The sequence below is a fragment of the Dermacentor variabilis genome, chromosome 5 (assembly GCF_050947875.1).
Source record: "Dermacentor variabilis isolate Ectoservices chromosome 5, ASM5094787v1, whole genome shotgun sequence".
Classification (NCBI taxonomy): domain Eukaryota; kingdom Metazoa; phylum Arthropoda; class Arachnida; order Ixodida; family Ixodidae; genus Dermacentor; species Dermacentor variabilis.
In genome coordinates, this window is record NC_134572.1 from 43,651,611 (window position 1) to 43,669,776 (window position 18,166).

Genomic DNA, 18,166 nt, shown 5'->3' on the forward strand with positions numbered 1-18,166 from the left:
TTTATTAACCAGTTTCCGTCACCCAAAAAGACCACGTACACGTGACACTTCCGACAAAGAAGGGTGTTCCACAACCGCCGCCAAGGCCGTGATGTGTGCGCTGGCTAACACTCCCAGGTTTAATTCTAGTAGATAAACATAGCCACTCCAGAAAATAAATAAAAAGACAGAGCATCAGACGCGTAATGCGAAGACGTGGATTCGTGCCCCAACTGCAGCCAGTTGTTTTAAAGCGAAGCTTTCTTCGCTTCGTCTCCCGACTTTTTGGGCGCTGCTGCGATCGTGTTGCCGTGAGTGCCGCTGGTTTTCCTGCAACACCACCAGATGGCGCTCGCGTCCGCGCGCGCCGCAATAGGGAATCAGAAAATTTGGTTGTGGGAGTTCATAGCGTTTTTCTTTTATTTTTTGTTTAACCTAGGTAGGACATTAGGCAGTAGAATAGCAAGAGCTTGGTAGCGCAACCCACCGCCCCGTTCCAAAGGGGACGCTCATAACATCCATCCATCCATCCATCCATCCATCCCGGCTTGCGCCGTCGCGGCCTGGGATGCGTAGTTTGTGCGTATGGCACGTGCTGTGCCTGCTTTTCTGGGTGAGAAAAATTGAGATGCTAGGCTGTGATAATGTAAACACTACAATCGTCCATAACCTCAAGGGAGCGCTCGGAGCTGGCGTCCCAACAGCGTGCTAGGCACATTTGCACAAGGATCCCGTAAACACGCGCCAGAAAAATGGCTCCAAAGCGTACACCAAGTGTCAAGGGCATCCAGGCCCGAAAGAAGCGTCGCGAGGATGAGGAACGTGTTCACTACGCTGCGAAACGTGGTGCAGACCGCGAATGTATCTGTAGAATGTAGAATATGTAGAATATTATAATCATTTAATAGAATTACGCAGAGCCCCATAGCTCAATTAAAGCTTGATACGAGTACTTCTGCCACGATGCGGTGTGCCATGTGAGGCAATCATAATGCTCAACTCTCAGAGATTACGAACAATGGCATACTACAACGCCTCAAGCAAACGCGTCTCCCTGTGTGTTCTGTGAACTACGCATAGAAACAGCAGTGGTGCACGCAAAGTAACGTTTAAGGTCAACTCACAGCTCTCGTATTAGACTAAACGCTGAAGAATTTACGCATTCGCCGCCAACATCACCGCTAATTATCAAGGCAAACAGCATACAAAGCTTCGCTTACATCGATTCTCACACTGCGTGGAATCCGTTTTTTTTTTTTGTTTCATCCACTTTCATTTCCATTAACTTGTAATTTCTTTAATTCACTCGACAAGTGCATGTAATCTCGTCTATCCTGTTTTTAGTGCCTTTGTTGGCTTCTTATGATCTGTATAGATAGGTCGAAGACTAGAAGCACGTTAGGAAAAACAGCAGGTCTTGAATGATGTTCAGGCCGGAGTCGGCTTTTACCAAAGGTCATATATATATATATATATATATATATATATATATATATATATATATATATATATATATATATATATATATATATATATATATATATATATATATATAGAAGCCAACAAACACTGACACCAAGGACAACATAGGGGAAATTACTTGTGCTTAATAAATGAAATAAAGAAACGATAAATTAATGGAAATTAAAGTGGATGAAAAAACAACTTGCCGCAGGTGGAAACCGAACCCACAACCCTCGAATTTCGCGTGCGATGCTCTAGCAATTGAGCTACCGCGGCGCTGTTTTCCCATCCACTTTTTTGGGTATTTATGTGTCCTAGCAGAACCCTGGGAGTGTTAGCCAGCGCCACCACTCAGTAGAGCTTGGTAGAGCATCGCACACGAAATGCGATGGTTGTGAGTTCGGTTCCAACCTGCGGCACGTTGTTTTTTCATCCACTTTAATTTCCATTAATTTATCGTTGCTTTATTTCATTTATTAAGCACAAGTAATTTCCCCTACGTTGTCCTTGGTGTCAGTGTTTGTTGGCTTCTTATGATACGACTAATAAAAATCGGGCCCCTCGGTTAACCCCCTTTTTTCTCGTTTATATATATATATATATATATATATACAGACGAACACGGTTATATCGAATCTGAAGGGGATCACAAAAATGTCGATATATAGGTAATTCGATATATAAAACAAACTTGTTATATAAAGATATTGAGGGAGAGTTTGGCAGCTGTTCAATGTACACAATAATTTGTTACATGTAGGTTCGATATATTCGGGTGCGATTGTGTGTATATACATATATGTATACATATATATAACTTTACCTTCTGCTCGTTCAACCAAAACAAAGATAATGTATCGAAGTAACGAAAGAAATACAGAACCGTGCTCTTTCGCAACCCTCGGAGACCCCGTAACCCACGACCCTTCAGTTCGTCGCACGACGCTCAGATCTCGAGCAAAATCCATTCTCTATTCTGGTCACGCGTGCTGCGCTGACACGCTGCCTCGCACGTGAGAGCGTAGGCCTACTTTAGTTTCTCTCCTTAATATCTACGCTCGCGTCCTCCGCACTTTCTGCGACTACAGGCCACATATGTTGCGCACGCAGGCTGAGATTAGAAAGTTAGTCGCGACCAACGCCCGCTGTGGCGCACGTTCCCGACGCTCGCTCCTTGCAGCGCAGGTAGCAGCGACGAGTGGCTGTAATCTGCACCCGACACATCCAGTGTGGGACCACGTGCATGTTCCGCGTCCATGTACATTTGGCGGGCAGGGCCGGATAGGCGGCCGCCGGACGACGTACGGGGTCAGCAGTGTCACAAAGTGGCGTCCGCTCCAAAACGGATCCGGTCCCGCTTATCTGCCGGGCCTCAATCCGCGAGCCTGGCAGGTAGGTCCAAGGGTCTCGAAGAGGCCGCGCAGAAAAATTTTCTCCCGTGACCCGCTAACCCTGAGATGCGGTGGCTTGCTGCCGCGCAGAGCAGGAGAGGTTGAGGGAAAAGAAGAAGAAACGCTAGGCCTGTGTGTTGAGCGTGCCAATCCGCTATTCTCCGCGTGCTATAGCTTCATGAACGGAGGGTGCGTCTTTTCTCTGTGTTATCTTTTTTTTTTCTGGCCGTTTGTTTTTTGCTCCTTCTTGCGCTTGCCGCATGTTCGATTCGAATCGTGTACACCCGAGTCAGCCAATATATCATCGGAAGCAACCAAAGGAGGAAAGAAGAAAGAAGGACAAGTCACGGAGCGAATTACCGGAAGCGGGATGCCCTGTAGGAACAAGGGTTGCTTGGTTGTTTCGAACAAAGCCAGACCTATGGGAGCGAGGATACCATATGCCCTTCCGCTCACGAGGAAATGAGTTAAGTAGCACGGTGTATGAACGATGTGGCGATAGTTCGTGACTCCAACTTCACCACATCGATATTCGCAGTGGCGCTGGAAGTGGAACGAATTGAGTCGGAGCACGTATAACCCCCTACTGCCCCTCCCCCTCGCTAATTAGAGGAGCGATTAGGCCATTCTAGTGTAACGCTTGGGCAGTTTTGCTGGCCGCATTCAAAAAAAGGCTGCGGCCAACTTCCTCCTAACAGGCATTAAGTACAGCCCGCGCATCACCGCCAAGGCATGTCCAGTGTTAAATGCCTGACTGTTCTTGTACACAGGTATAGAAAGGTTCCCGGGGCAACGATGACATACTTCGTTAGGCATAGCAGCGCGAATAACGACATTTCATGTACTAACCGTGACAACTAATTGCTAGTATATACATTGTCCTCCAAGTGAGATGAGATTCAGCGAGAGCGAATATTACAGTTTATTTTGTCGTTCACTTACACGCTTTGTGCATATTTTTGAGGTTATGTTAAAAATCCAGTGAATGAATGAATGAATGAATGAATGAATGAATGAATGAATGAATGAATGAATGAATCAATGAATGAATGAATGAATGAATGAATGAATGAATGAATGGAAAAGGTACGTGCTATGTGTGGTATGTGAACGGTCTACTCACTGAACCTCACACTATAGGCTTGGTAACGTCCGTGTTTTAAAATCGTCCGTGTCACCTGAGCGCAGAAAACAACATCGAGCGTGACCAATTTTTGAACGGCGATCTGGAATAGTGTAGAGGCGTGCTAACGCGTCCAGTAGCCGTGCGCTGTGCCGGCGAGACTAGCGACGCTTCAGTTTTTGACTGGAACGCGCGATAAGAGGGTCGGTTTAGCGGTTGGAGGAGTTCGTAGATTTCATCTGACTGACCGGTATCGTTTCCCAGTTTGCCGCCGCGTCACGGAGCAAGGCGTAATCAGAAAACCGTACCAACCGTACCTAACATTGTCAGGAGGAGGCAGCGCAAAGAGGTGAAAACGCTCAGAAGGGGGTGGTGATGTAGCGGTTCGGCAAGATGCGACCGTAGCAGCGATGCTGTGTTATTTATTTGCTGTCGGCGCGGCCTCATTGTTTTACAAGCCCTTGTATTTGTCGTTCCGGCCGACAGCGCACCGTGAGCACCGCGGCCAGTGTCGTGATGTCCTGAATTGACGCACAACGGCGGTACAGAAATGGATACACGAGTGCGTGTCTCGTGAGGTAACCTTTGCGGCATAAGAAAACTTCTGCGACGTCTTGTCGATATATCACTCGACCCGGTGGACGCGCACTAATGTTTACATCCCTCCTCTCCCCCGCCTTGTTCTCTTTAATTGTTCGCTTGCTTAAGCGCTGGTTCCAGCTCTGCTTTTAAAAGTCTCACATTCTTGGTTGTCGCCGTGGAGTCTTTAGCGTTCATCTTGTGATTGAGTGTCCAACTTACATAGACTACCGGAACCCATATCGGATGAATATCGAAAAGCTTGACCAAGGCACCTTGTCTTTGAAGTGGATTCTAGTTATCTGGCCTCGCCAATTGATACAGCGCAGCGCCACATAAATTTTTGATTTAAGGCGAAGCATTCTTGTCAAGTTCAACCTAGTTTTGTGTAACGGATCTGGCCGTTATCTGTCCTCTTTCGTGGAACACGAGAACGCTCGACACGTGGGGCTGAAGTCGATTTATTATTATTCTTTTTTTAAATATCTACGCGCTGGCATCTTGATTTTGAATAAAGGATCCGTACGCACGAATCAATTCTTTCAGTCGGCTGAAATAATTGCAGCATATATAATAATTGATTTATGTCGAAAATAAAGCAGTGTCAACCGCAATTGACATCAACGAAACGTGAATCGTTGCGTAGATGAAATAAACAGCAACACCGTGGCGGCTCGGGCTAGTCGTTACATACTCTACAGGGGAACAGCGCGAAAAGACGAAGGACAAGAAGGGCAGCGCTTGTGTGTGTTCCTCATCATCAACCAGGCTGATTATTATTATTATTATTATTATTATTATTATTATTATTATTATTATTATTATTATTATTATTATTATTATTATTATTATTATTATGTGTGTATTCCCCTTCTTGTCCTTCGTCTTTTCGCTTTGTTCCCCTGTATTGCGCACATGTCACTACGGATCTGTCGTTTGTTGCTGTTGTGATGTCGAGTGGCGTCAAACTTCTCCATATAGAGCGGTACGTTCCAAGCGGCACATGCCCTGAAGCCACGGGGCACATATACATGTTGGTGTCGAAGAGGTTCATTGAAGAGCGGCACAAACTCAGTAACACATGCATAGCCTCCTCACGGGCACGTACCCTGTGGTAATATCGTACCCAGAGGCTCATACATATAGTGACCCCGGTAGCGCATACGGTAGGCGTCAAAGGTGTTCGTTGAAGAGCGGCGCACATCCGGTGACACATGCTCAGTGGCGGCAGGAGTATACATATGCAGCGGCTCCAGTGGCACATCGGCCCGCATTTTTGAGACTGCACTTGCTTCGTGATCGGTCCACGAGAACGGCCAGGTGGTCGTTACATAAAAATAGGCCGAACTCGTCAAGTTAGCAGAATTCTAACCCTTGATTTAAATTACTCTGTGAGACGGCCATTACTTCTGTGGGAAATCAGTATGCTTACTTGAATAATTATCCTCAACCACAGCAAACAGCGCAGAAAGCTTCGCTTACATCGATTCCCACAGTGCGTGGGATCCGCATAATTTTTTCTTGTTGCCTTTTATTGCCCACCTTTTCGACTGCCCTCGTAAGCACTTTCTTTTCCCCTTATTTTATAATATAAAACCGGATGACTGAAACCTGGCTGGCTTCACCCACAGGCGTATATATATCTATATATATATATATATATATATATATATATATATATATATATATATATATTAGGGGTACGTGATGGTGTTTTGAATGTGAATCGAATATTATATTCAAATTATTAGTACCTCAATTCGAAAAGAAAGCATCATTTATTTTTTATGTGTAAACCTAACCAAATGTTTTGCAGTCATCGACTGCTAATCTATGCTTACTGATATCCGTCCACTAAACTAATTATCGCAAATTATTGGAATTGAAACAACCACATACGTTTTCGAAGGAACGCAGGAACAAAATGGATAATGCAAGTTTTGCCTTCGGTTTCGAGGCGGAAGCCTACATGACAGCCTGCGAGTTCTGCTTGTCTGTCATTTAGTGTTCTTGGCTGCCTAACTAGTGAGCATCTTTTATATTTCTTGCTGCGACCAGTGATGGTTTTCTTGCAACGAACTCTTTTACATGCGTTTACGGCACACAAGTCCTTAACAAAGCTTGTTTTTTTCCCCCACATCTTCGGATCGTTTTTCGGCAACCATTTATTTAACATTTTTGTAAAGCTCCATTGCATGCAGTACCCATGAATTCTTGGAAAGAAGAATTCTTGGAACCAGGCTCTAGGATGTTAGGATATTCGTGCAGCTTTTTAATAACAATTACTGATTTGGTGTTTAAAGCTGATTACTTGTCCACGATAGCTGTTTTTGGTAGACTAGTGTTGCGTTTCGCCTGCGACACGTGGTTTTGCCGGCGCGACTGCGGCGGGGCGGCAGACATTTTGGCCCGATCGTCGTCGCCGCAACACTCATCGCCAGGTGTTTCCAGGCGCGTCTGCGGCGATGCGACCGCCTAGGGATCTCGTTCCAGTCATTGTGCCCGAAACAGGCGATGCCAAAGCAGGGATCTCATTCCAGTTATTGGGCCCGAAACAGGCGATGCCAAAGCAGGGATCTCGTTCCAGTCATTGTGCCCGAAACAGGCGATGCCAAAGCAGGGACCATCTTCTCGTTACAGTCATTGTGTCCGACCGGCAGCGCCACGACAGGGTGCTACGAGATCGTGCGCAGCGCCACGACGGAGTGCTACGAGATCGTGCGCAGCGCCACGACAGGGTGCTACGAGATCGTGCGCAGCGCCACGACAGTGTGCGTCACCATTAGCCCATTGTACATTCACGTGCTCGTCTTTTGAGGGGTTCCTTCTTGCCCTCAACTGCGAGAGTATAAAAACAGCTGCCCCCGGACGCCAAAAGGAGGGCTCCGATTTCTTCTGTTGAGTGAAGTGCTCTCCCGTCTCTCTACTTCGGTCAACCTGACCACCAACTCTTTGCGATGTTAAAATAAACAAGTTGTTTCGTTGTTACCAGTCGACTCTTGCTTTGCCGGGACCTTCGGATGCTTCCAGTTGTACCCCAGGCCGCCAGGCCAACGCTACCCTTGGGGCTTGCGACCCAGGTACAACCACGGGCGTCAGCGCCGAGTTCCCAACAGATCGCTCCAGCGTCGCGATCAAAACATCTGGTTGCCAGCGGTGAGATCGCCTACGACTTCAAACAACGGTCTGCCAGCGGCGAGATCGCGACAACGGAGGCCAGCAGCAAAGAGATGCAGTTGACAGTATGCTGAGCAGCTCAACGACGATCCGGGAGCAGTGCAACGAGCCCTGTGTGACGACTGGTTGCCTGCAGCGGAACGACTGCGCGGAATTCCTGCCTGCGAGGTTTGGTGAGTGCGGGACTTTCTTCTTCTGAGCTTTGCCAGGCTTTTTGTTAGTGTCAGAAACAGAGCTGGTAATTGTGGTTGTCGTTGCTGCCGGGTTAGTTGCGGCAAGACAATAGTAAGCAGTAGAGAAAGCAGCATTCAGAGCAGCCATGGATTTGAAGTCGTTGCGCAAACCGAAATTGTTGGAGCTTGCAAGAGAGTTGGGTCTGGATGTCTCAGACAAACTAAGAAAACCGGAACTGATAAAGGCTATTCTTGAGTTAGAGGCTGAGGATGACGAGCTGTCGGAATGCCTTGAGACAATTGAAGAGAGGGAGACTGCAAAAAGACAGGAGCGCGAACTTAAAGAGCAAAAAGAAAAAGAAGAGCGCGAACGTAAAGAACAGAAAGAAAAAGAAGAGCGTGAACGTAAAGAACAGAAAGAGCGAGAGCAACAAGAGCGTGACCGTCAACACGCTTTGGAAATGAAGCGTCTTGAGGTAGAGATGGAACGCGCTCGTAATGGAAGTCAGGCACACGGTGCAGGAGAACGCGTATTGTTCAAAATGACTGACCTGATGCGGCCGTTTAAGCTTGGAGAGGACATTGGTTTGTTCCTGGTTAACTTTGAGCGAACGTGCGAGAAGCAGGGGTTCTCTCGGGAAACGTGGCCACAGCGCTTGCTCACTTTGTTACCCGGCGAGGCGGCCGACGTAGTCGCTCGCTTGGATAGAGAGGAAGCAGAGGATTTCGACAAAGTAAAATCGAGTCTGCTAAAAAAGTACCGGCTGTCTGCGGAGGCGTTCCGTCGGAAGTTTCGGGAAAATGAGAAAGGCAGAAGTGAGTCATATACAGAGTTTGCGTATAGGCTTATGTCGAACATGCAGGAGTGGCTCAAAGAAGAGAAAGCGTTTGGTGACCACGATAAAGTTCTGCAGTGCTTCGGGCTAGAACAGTTTTATAGTCGGTTACCGGAGAACGTGCGATACTGGGTCTTGGATAGGCCAGACGTGAGTACGGTGGCTAGAGCCGCTGACCTAGCCGAGGAGTTTGTGACGCGTCGGGCTCGCGGAGCTAAGGACGGTCAAAAGGGTGAATTTGGCTCCAAGTCTGAGAGGCCAAGGTTCACGCCCATGAGATTTAAGGGGGACACGCGTAGTGAGGATGCGAGTGAAAGCAATCCGACCAAACGTAAAGAGACGGCAGCCGAAGCCGAACGCAGAAAGCGGTTCGAGATGAGGCGAGCGGGCGTTTGTTATACGTGCCAGAAGCCGGGTCACTTTTCGGCGCAGTGTCCGGAAACAACACCAAAAGTTGTGTTTTTTTCAATAGGCAGCACGGACGAGAACATGAAGCTTCTCGAGCCTTACATGCGAGACCTCCTCGTGAACGGGAAAGAGTGCCGAGTGCTTCGCGATTCCGCAGCTACGATGGATGTAGTTCACCCGTCTTACGTAGAACCCCATATGTTCACGGGCGAGTGCGCATGGATCAAGCAAGCCGTGGAAGCTCATAGCGTGTGTCTGCCGGTAGCAAAAGTGCTTATTGAAGGACCTTTCGGAGCGCTTGAGACAGAGGCGGCAGTGTCATCTATGCTGCCACCCCAGTACCCGTACCTATTTTCAAACAGGTCCGATCACCTCCTGCGCGAGAAGGGGCTTTTGTTTGGTGAAGCTAGTGTTCAGGCCTTAACCAGATCGAAGGTTCGGGAGCTCGCTGCAAAGGCGGTAGTTGCGGGGCCGACGTTATCAAACAACGAAAAAGGGTCAGAGGCGCAGCAAGCTGATATTCCGAGCACGCCCGAACTGAATAAACTTGAGTCTGTAACGTTAAAGGCGCCAGATACTGGAGAGGAAACGCCCGACGCGGGAAAGTTAGAAGAGCTATCTACTGATTTGCTCATCGCGCCTACGTCAGACGGACTTGATAGGTTGCTAAAAGTCAGCCGGTCGGCTTTGATAGCCGAGCAAAAGAAGGATGGTAGCCTGGAAAACGTGCGCTGCAATGTCAAAGAAGGTATCGCCAGGAAAACTGCGCGTTTTGTGGAAAGAGGTGGAGTCCTGTACCGGAAGTATCTAGACCGAAGAGGAGTGGAGTTCGATTAGCTGATCGTGCCTCAATGCTATCGTCAGGATCTGTTGCGCTTGTCGCACGGGGGTTCGTGGTCCGGACACCTAGGAGTTAAGAAAACTAAGGACCGTCTCTTGCAAGAGTACTATTGGCCAGGGTGTTTTCGGGACGCAGACCATTTCGTGAGGACATGTGACACTTGTCAGCGGGTGGGCAAACCAGGGGACAAATCGAGGGCGCCGTTGAAATTGGTACCTATCATTACGGAGCCTTTTAGACGGCTCGTTATTGATACTGTGGGACCTCTGCCGGTAACAGCCACGGGGTACAGACACATTTTGACTGTGATCTGCCCAGCGACAAAGTTCCCTGAAGCAGTGCCGCTTAAAGAACTCAGCTCAGTTGAGATAGTTAATGCACTACTGTCCATATTTGCGCGAGTTGGTTTTCCTGCAGAAATTCAATCAGATCAGGGCACAGTGTTTACTAGCGCTTTGACGACAACTTTTCTCGAAAGGTGTGGGGTAAAGCTGTTACACAGCTCAGTGTACCACCCACAGTCGAATTCCGTTGAGAAGCTCCACTCCGTCATGAAGCGCGTGTTGAGAGCGTTGTGTTTTGAACATCGAACTGACTGGGAGCTGTGTCTGCCTGGGGTGATGTTTGCTTTAAGGACCGCGCCGCATGCGGCTACGGGGTTTTCGCCAGCTGAACTGGTGTACGGTCGCTCGCTTCGATCTCCGCTTCGCATGCTTCGAGAATCGTGGGAAGGTAGGGGCGACGACCCAGTCGTGGTGGAGTACGTACTTAAGCTCCTCGAACGCTTAAGAAGGGCACAGGAGTTGTCAGGTGAAGCAATGACAAAGGCCCAGCAGAGGGCCAAGGTTTATTATGATCGGACAGCCAGGGCCCGTCGTTTTGAGGTTGGCGATGAGGTCATGATATTGCGCACATCGCTAAACAACAAACTAGACGTGCAGTGGGAGGGCCCAGCACGAATTGTTCAGAAACTGTCGGACGTTAACTACGTGGTAAGTCTGCCAGGAAAGCGGAAAGCACAGCAAGTTTACCACTGTAATCTGCTCAAACCTTATAGACAACGGGAAGCAGTGGTGTGCATGATGGTAAACGTTCCTGAAGAGCTTCCAGTCGAGCTTCCGGGACTAGGCTCAGTGACGAACAGGGAAGACACCGGTCAAGTCATTAGTGACCTTATCAGTAAAGCACCGCTGTCGCCCGAGCAGAAAACCGAACTACACCAGCTATTACAAGAGTTTCAAGGTCTGTTCTCTGAGAGGCCTGGTAGGACTTCTGTACTTACTCATGATATAGAACTTACCTCCACAGAGCCAGTACGATCCAAGGCGTATCGGGTGTCACCCCGCCAGAGCGATATTATGGAGGCTGAGGTAAAGAAAATGCTACAGCTCGGTGTTATTGAGGCAGGTGAGAGTGATTATACCTCCCCTTTGATTTTAGTTGAGGTACCGGGCAAGGAACCTCGTCCTTGCGTCGACTACCGCAGGCTTAATTCCATCACTAAGGATCAAATTTATCCGATCCCTAACATCGAGGAGCGCCTTGAGAAAGTTAGTAGCGCTCAGTTTATTTCCACCTTAGATCTTGTCAGGGGTTATTGGCAGGTTCCACTTACGGAAGAGGCTAGTAGGTATGCGGCGTTCATTTCACCAATGGGAACATTCCGTCCTAAAGTGTTGAGTTTTGGTTTGAAGAACGCGCCATACTGTTTTTCAAGCCTCATGGATAAAGTGTTGCGGGGACAGCAAGAATTCGCTTTACCGTATCTAGACGACGTAGCGATATTCTCCGCATCCTGGTCTGAGCATATGGCACACTTGCGGGCAGTGCTAACCCGCCTGCGCGAAGCGGGCTTGACAGTCAAGGCTCCTAAGTGCCAGTTAGCACAGGCCGAGGTTGTCTACCTCGGTCACGTGATTGGTCAGGGTCGTCGCCGCCCCTCTGAAATAAAAGTGGCCGCTGTGCGAGACTTTCCGCAACCGCGCACCAAGACCGATATTCGGTCGTTCTTGGGTGTCGCCGGCTACTATCAGAGGTACATCCCTAGGTACTCTGATATCGCGGCTCCCCTGACGGATGCTCTAAGAAAGACAGAGCCTCAAACAGTCGTCTGGGACGAGACCAAGGAAAGAGCTTTTAGCGCCCTAAAGAGTGCCCTAACAAGCCAGCCTGTGCTACGATCGCCAGACTATACAAAAGGGTTCATTGTTCAGTGCGATGCTAGTGAGCGAGGCATGGGCGTTGTACTGTGCCAACGGGAAAATGGAGAAGTAGAACACCCCGTCCTGTATGCTAGTCGTAAGCTGACCAGTCGTGAGCAGGCGTATAGCGCCACCGAGAAAGAGTGTGCGTGTCTCGTGTGGGCCGTTCAGAAATTGTCATGCTATCTAGCCGGCTCGAGGTTTATCATTGAGACGGATCACTGCCCTCTCCAATGGCTGCAGACCATCTCTCCCAAAAATGGCCGCCTCCTGCGCTGGAGCCTCGCTTTACAACAATATTCCTTTGAGGTGCGTTACAAAAAGGGGAGTCTCAACGGTAACGCCGATGGCTTAAGTCGAAGCCCCTAACGTAGGAATCAGCCTCAAAATTGTTTGTTACTGATGTTTTTCTTCCTGAGGCAGGATTTTTTTTTAACATATTGCTTTTGTTTAGTGTTTCAAAGTGATGATATGCTTTCTAGGGCAATTTTTCAATTTGTGGACGCGTTCTGAGTGATGCTAGACTACTGTAAGGAACTAGGCAGTGGTATAAAAAGGGGAAAGAGCCTGGCAGGGCTTAGTGAGGGTTGTGCCGTGCTTGCTGACTGAGCGGTTGAGTTTTCAGCGTAGTTCTAACGCTTGCCGGGAACGAGAACAAAAATGTGAACTCTCCCGAAGTCACTTTGCAGTGTCCCGTGCGAACCTGAACGAGAGAACGAGGCCTTCTCTGTGCGCTGCGCTCAAGAAACGTCAAGGGACGCCCGACTTCGGTTATGAGCATCATCGAGCGACATCCCTCCGGACAGCGGATGCAGTCCCCTGTCCATCGGGATCTCCTTCCCCCGGCGGGGCGGTCTGTTGCGTTTCGCCTGCGACACGTGGTTTTGCCGGCGCGACTGCGGCGGGGCGGCAGACATTTTGGCCCGATCGTCGTCGCCGCAACACTCATCGCCAGGTGTTTCCAGGCGCGTCTGCGGCGATGCGACCGCCTAGGGATCTCGTTCCAGTCATTGTGCCCGAAACAGGCGATGCCAAAGCAGGGATCTCATTCCAGTTATTGGGCCCGAAACAGGCGATGCCAAAGCAGGGATCTCGTTCCAGTCATTGTGCCCGAAACAGGCGATGCCAAAGCAGGGACCATCTTCTCGTTACAGTCATTGTGTCCGACCGGCAGCGCCACGACAGGGTGCTACGAGATCGTGCGCAGCGCCACGACGGAGTGCTACGAGATCGTGCGCAGCGCCACGACAGGGTGCTACGAGATCGTGCGCAGCGCCACGACAGTGTGCGTCACCATTAGCCCATTGTACATTCACGTGCTCGTCTTTTGAGGGGTTCCTTCTTGCCCTCAACTGCGAGAGTATAAAAACAGCTGCCCCCGGACGCCAAAAGGAGGGCTCCGATTTCTTCTGTTGAGTGAAGTGCTCTCCCGTCTCTCTACTTCGGTCAACCTGACCACCAACTCTTTGCGATGTTAAAATAAACAAGTTGTTTCGTTGTTACCAGTCGACTCTTGCTTTGCCGGGACCTTCGGATGCTTCCAGTTGTACCCCAGGCCGCCAGGCCAACGCTACCCTTGGGGCTTGCGACCCAGGTACAACCACGGGCGTCAGCGCCGAGTTCCCAACAGATCGTACCAGCAGTCAGATCAAAACACTAGTCAATACAGGCATGGCACCTCATTGTACAGACACAAATATTCGTGCTGTAAATACGAACGTGCGTCGGAGTTTGACTATTCAATATTCAATTAGATATTCTATACTTACTACTCTTATTAGATTCGTGTATATATATATATATATATATATATATATATATATATATATATATATATATATATATATATATATATATATATATATATTGTAACGACGTGGGATCAACGAGTATGCGTAGCAGCACCGCCAAGAAACGCACTTTATCAGTCGTCCAAGGGAACAACAACAACGTCTTCTTCGTTTTCCCCCGCTTCACCTAAAAACCCGCGCTACTTCAGCGTCGTCCCCACTGGCGCATACCCGCTGAATTATCGTTCTGCCAAATATAGTTGCGTCATTTGCTCCCCCTTTAGAAAAGATCATCGTCCCGATGATAGAGGCTTGGAAAGCAGCGGTAAAGAACTGCGCAGTCTTGGCAGTCCGCATAGTACGGCTTCATACGCAGCACGTGAACGACCTCGGGTAAATGCCGTCGGCGCTTTGAACAGTGCGAGCTGTCTGGAACGACTTCGTAGTTGACGTCACTGATGCGTCGGAGAACTATGTAGGGCCCGAAGTATTTACGTAGGAGCTTTTCAGAGAGCCCACGCTGTCGAATAGGTGTCCAGACCCACACTTTGTCGCCGATGTTGTAGGTTACGGCTTGGTGCCGAAGATTGTAGCGTCTGGCGTCAATGTCCTGCTGTTCGTGGATTCGCAGACGTGCAAGCTGCCTAGCTGCCTCTGCTCGGTGTGTTATCTCTTCAGCACCCGTCTCGTTGTCGTCAAATTCATGAGGGAGCATTGCGTCTAATGTAGTTGTAACCTCACGGCCGTATACGAGACTGAAGGGCGTCTTGCGAGTGGTCTCTTGACGAGCGGTATTGTACGCGAAGGTGACATAAGGTAAAACCTCGTCCCAGTTCCTATGCTCTACATCTACGTACATGCTCATCATATCAGCCAATGTCCTATTGAGTCGTTCTGTCAGTCCGTTCGTTTGAGGGTGATACGCTGTTGTCTTCCGGTGGGCGGTACCACTTAGACGTAGAACAATATCTAAAAACTGGGCCATGAACGCAGTACCTCTGTCCGTGACGACTACTGCGGGAGCGCCATGCCTTAAAACGATGGATTCCAGAAAAAATCGTGCCGCTTCATCTGCTGTTGCCCGTTGCAGGGCACGTGACTCGGCATATCTAGTGAGATAATCCGTGGCAACGATTATCCACCTATTACCAGTAGTAGACGTGGGGAAGGGGCCCAGAAAGTCCATGCCTACTTGTGCAAATGGTGTGGCCGGTACGTCAACAGGGTGCAGTAAGCCGGCTGGTTTGACGGATGGCGGTTTACGACGTTGGCAATCCAGACATGTCTGAACGTAACGTTTAACGACCGCAGTAAGTATCGGCCAGTAGTAATTCTGCCGAATCCGTGCCAATGTGCGAGTGTAGCCCAAGTGCCCAGCAGTCGGCTCGTTGTGGCAGGCGTGTAAGATTTCACGTCGAAGCGGTGATGGAACAACAAGTAAGTAGTTGCTGCCGCTAGGCGAGAAGTTCTTCTTGTAGAGGACGTTGCGACGCAAGCAGTATGATGCCACCCCTCTTGCAAAGAGCCTCGGCACGCGGTTGGTTCGTCCTTCGAGGTAATCAATAAGCGGCAGCAATTCAATGTCATCCCGTTGCTGGCGTGAAAGATCGGCAGTATCCACGAGTGCCAGAAAAACCGTGTCGTCATCGTCTTGTGCTGCCGGCTCAACAGGAGACCGAGAAAGGCAGTCGGCGTCTGCGTGCCGTTTTCCCGACTTGTATGTAACAACAAAGTCGAACTCTTGGAGTCGAAGACTCCAGCGTGCGAGCCGGCCGGAAGGATCTTTCAAATTAATGAGCCAGCAGAGGGAATGGTGGTCACTAACGACGGTGAAAGACCGACCATACAAATACGGACGAAATTTCAGAACTGCCCATACCATTGCGAGGCATTCTTTTTCAGTGGTGGAGTAGTTAGCTTCGGCTCGGGATAGTGTCCTACTGGCGTAAGCAATCACCTTTTCGCTGTCGCCCTGCCATTGTACTAGCACCGCCCCTAGACCGACATTACTAGCGTCTGTATGCAATATCGTCGGGGCTTCCTCATCGAAGTGTGCTAATACCGGAGGCGATTGCATGCGTTGCCGGAGCTCGTGGAATGCCCGCTGCTGGTCTTCGCCCCAAGTAAAAGGCATATCTTCTCGGGTGAGCTGAGTTAACGGCCACGCGATACGCGAGAAATTCGCAATAAATCGCCGGTAATATGCACAGAGTCCAAGAAAACGTCGCACGGCTTTTTTGTCTGATGGAATCGGGAAATTAGCGACGGCGGCAATTTTATCCGGATCAGGTCGGACTCCTTGGCTACTGACGACGTGACCGAGGAATTGGAGCTCATGAAAACCAAAATGGCACTTCTCAGGCTTCAAAGTAAGACCGGCAGAGCGTATCGCTTCAAAAACAGTTTTCAGCCTTCGTAAGTGTTCGTCGAACGTTGCGGAAAAGACAATCACGTCATCCAAGTACACCAGGCATGTTTGCCATTTGAGTCCGGAGAGCACAGTGTCCATTAGACGCTGAAATGTTGCTGGCGCCGAACACAAACCGAAAGGAAGTACTTGAAATTCATAAAGTCCGTCAGGCGTCACAAAGGCTGTTTTCTCACGGTCTCTCTCATCCACTTCGATCTGCCAATAACCGCTTTTCAAGTCCATTGAGGAAAAGTAGCACGAGTTTCGCAACCTATCCAAGGAATCATCAATACGCGGCAGTGGATAAACGTCCTTCTTTGTGACCTGATTGAGCTTCCGATAGTCGACGCAGAAGCGCAGGCTACCGTCCTTCTTCTTCACTAAAACTACAGGTGATGCCCACGGACTATTAGATGGTCGAATAACGCCATCTTCTAGCATCGTCTTCACTTGTTTTTGTATTGCTTCGCGTTCCTTTGGGGCCACACGATAAGGGTTTTGTCGGATGGGTCTGGCGTCGACATCAGTAATGATGCGGTGTTTCGTAAGTGGCGTTTGACCAACTCTTGACGCAGAGGAGAAACAGCCCTGGTACTGCTTGATGAGCTCAAGCAGACGGTTCCGCTCAACGGCCGTTAACGTCGGATTAACGTCTACAATAGGTGCAGCTGTGTGGATTGTAGAGGCCGACTCCTGCGCTAAGTGGCAGTCTTGTATTTCTGTCACTTCATCGAAATAGGCGACAGCAGTGCCTCTAACGATGTGTCGGCGCTCCCTACTAAAATTTGTCAGCAAGAGTTCGGCGCTTCCGTCGATTACATTGATAAGTGCTCTGGCAATGGACACACCGCAATTCAGTGCTAGCGCACTGATGTGTTCCGCTACTCCAGTCCCACTTTGCAGGCTGTCACAGCGCACCTGTACGAGGGAGCAACTCCGCGGCAAAAGTATGACGTCGTCCGCGGCAATACGTAAGCGAGGTTGTTGTGGCTTCTCATGGGTGACGTTATCCGAACTCGTGGCAAATGTGACGCTTCTGTCACGGATGTTAATCACGGCGCCGTACTCCCGTAGGAAATCCATGCCCAGTATAAGTTCTTTACAACACTCAGTAAGGATGACGAGGGTGACGACGAAGGTTGAACCGGCGATTAAGAGTCGGGCCGTGCATTTCCCGACAGGTGTCATCAACTGACCTCCGGCGGTTCTTATGTTGGGCCCGTGCCATGGTGTCTTCACCTTCCTCAGTTTGTCAGCGACCTGTAAGCTAAGGATTGAAAAATGCGAGCCAGTGTCAACCAGAGCGGCTATTTCGTGGCCGTCAATGCAAACGATGAGCTCGGCGCTGACGATGTCAGTTACGTCTTTCGTACTTCTATTCGTCGTATTCGTCGTTGTGCTGGGCGTCTTTTTCGTCAATGTAGTCTTCACGTCGTCGTTCGTCGATAACGGGGGATGTGGAGCAGTTAGAGTATTGGCAACCTCACCCCCGGAGGTCGCTGCGGCTAGTTTCCCCGTCGAGGGCTAGGCGATCTGCCCCTAGTGACGTCGGCAAAGCTGCGACGAGTCGGCGAATTGTAGCGCGCCGGAGATGGAGAAGTAGAACGTGGTCGGGGCGTCGTCGTATTTGGTGGCTGACTGTTCACAGGAGCGTCGTTGTAAGCGCGTCGACCGTCGTACGGAGAATAAGCATAGTTGGCAGGAAAGCTTGGTTGTTGAGCGGCGCGATAGTTGTTCCATTTGCGGCAAACTCTATAGACGTGTCCAGCTTCACCACAATGGTAGCACACTGGT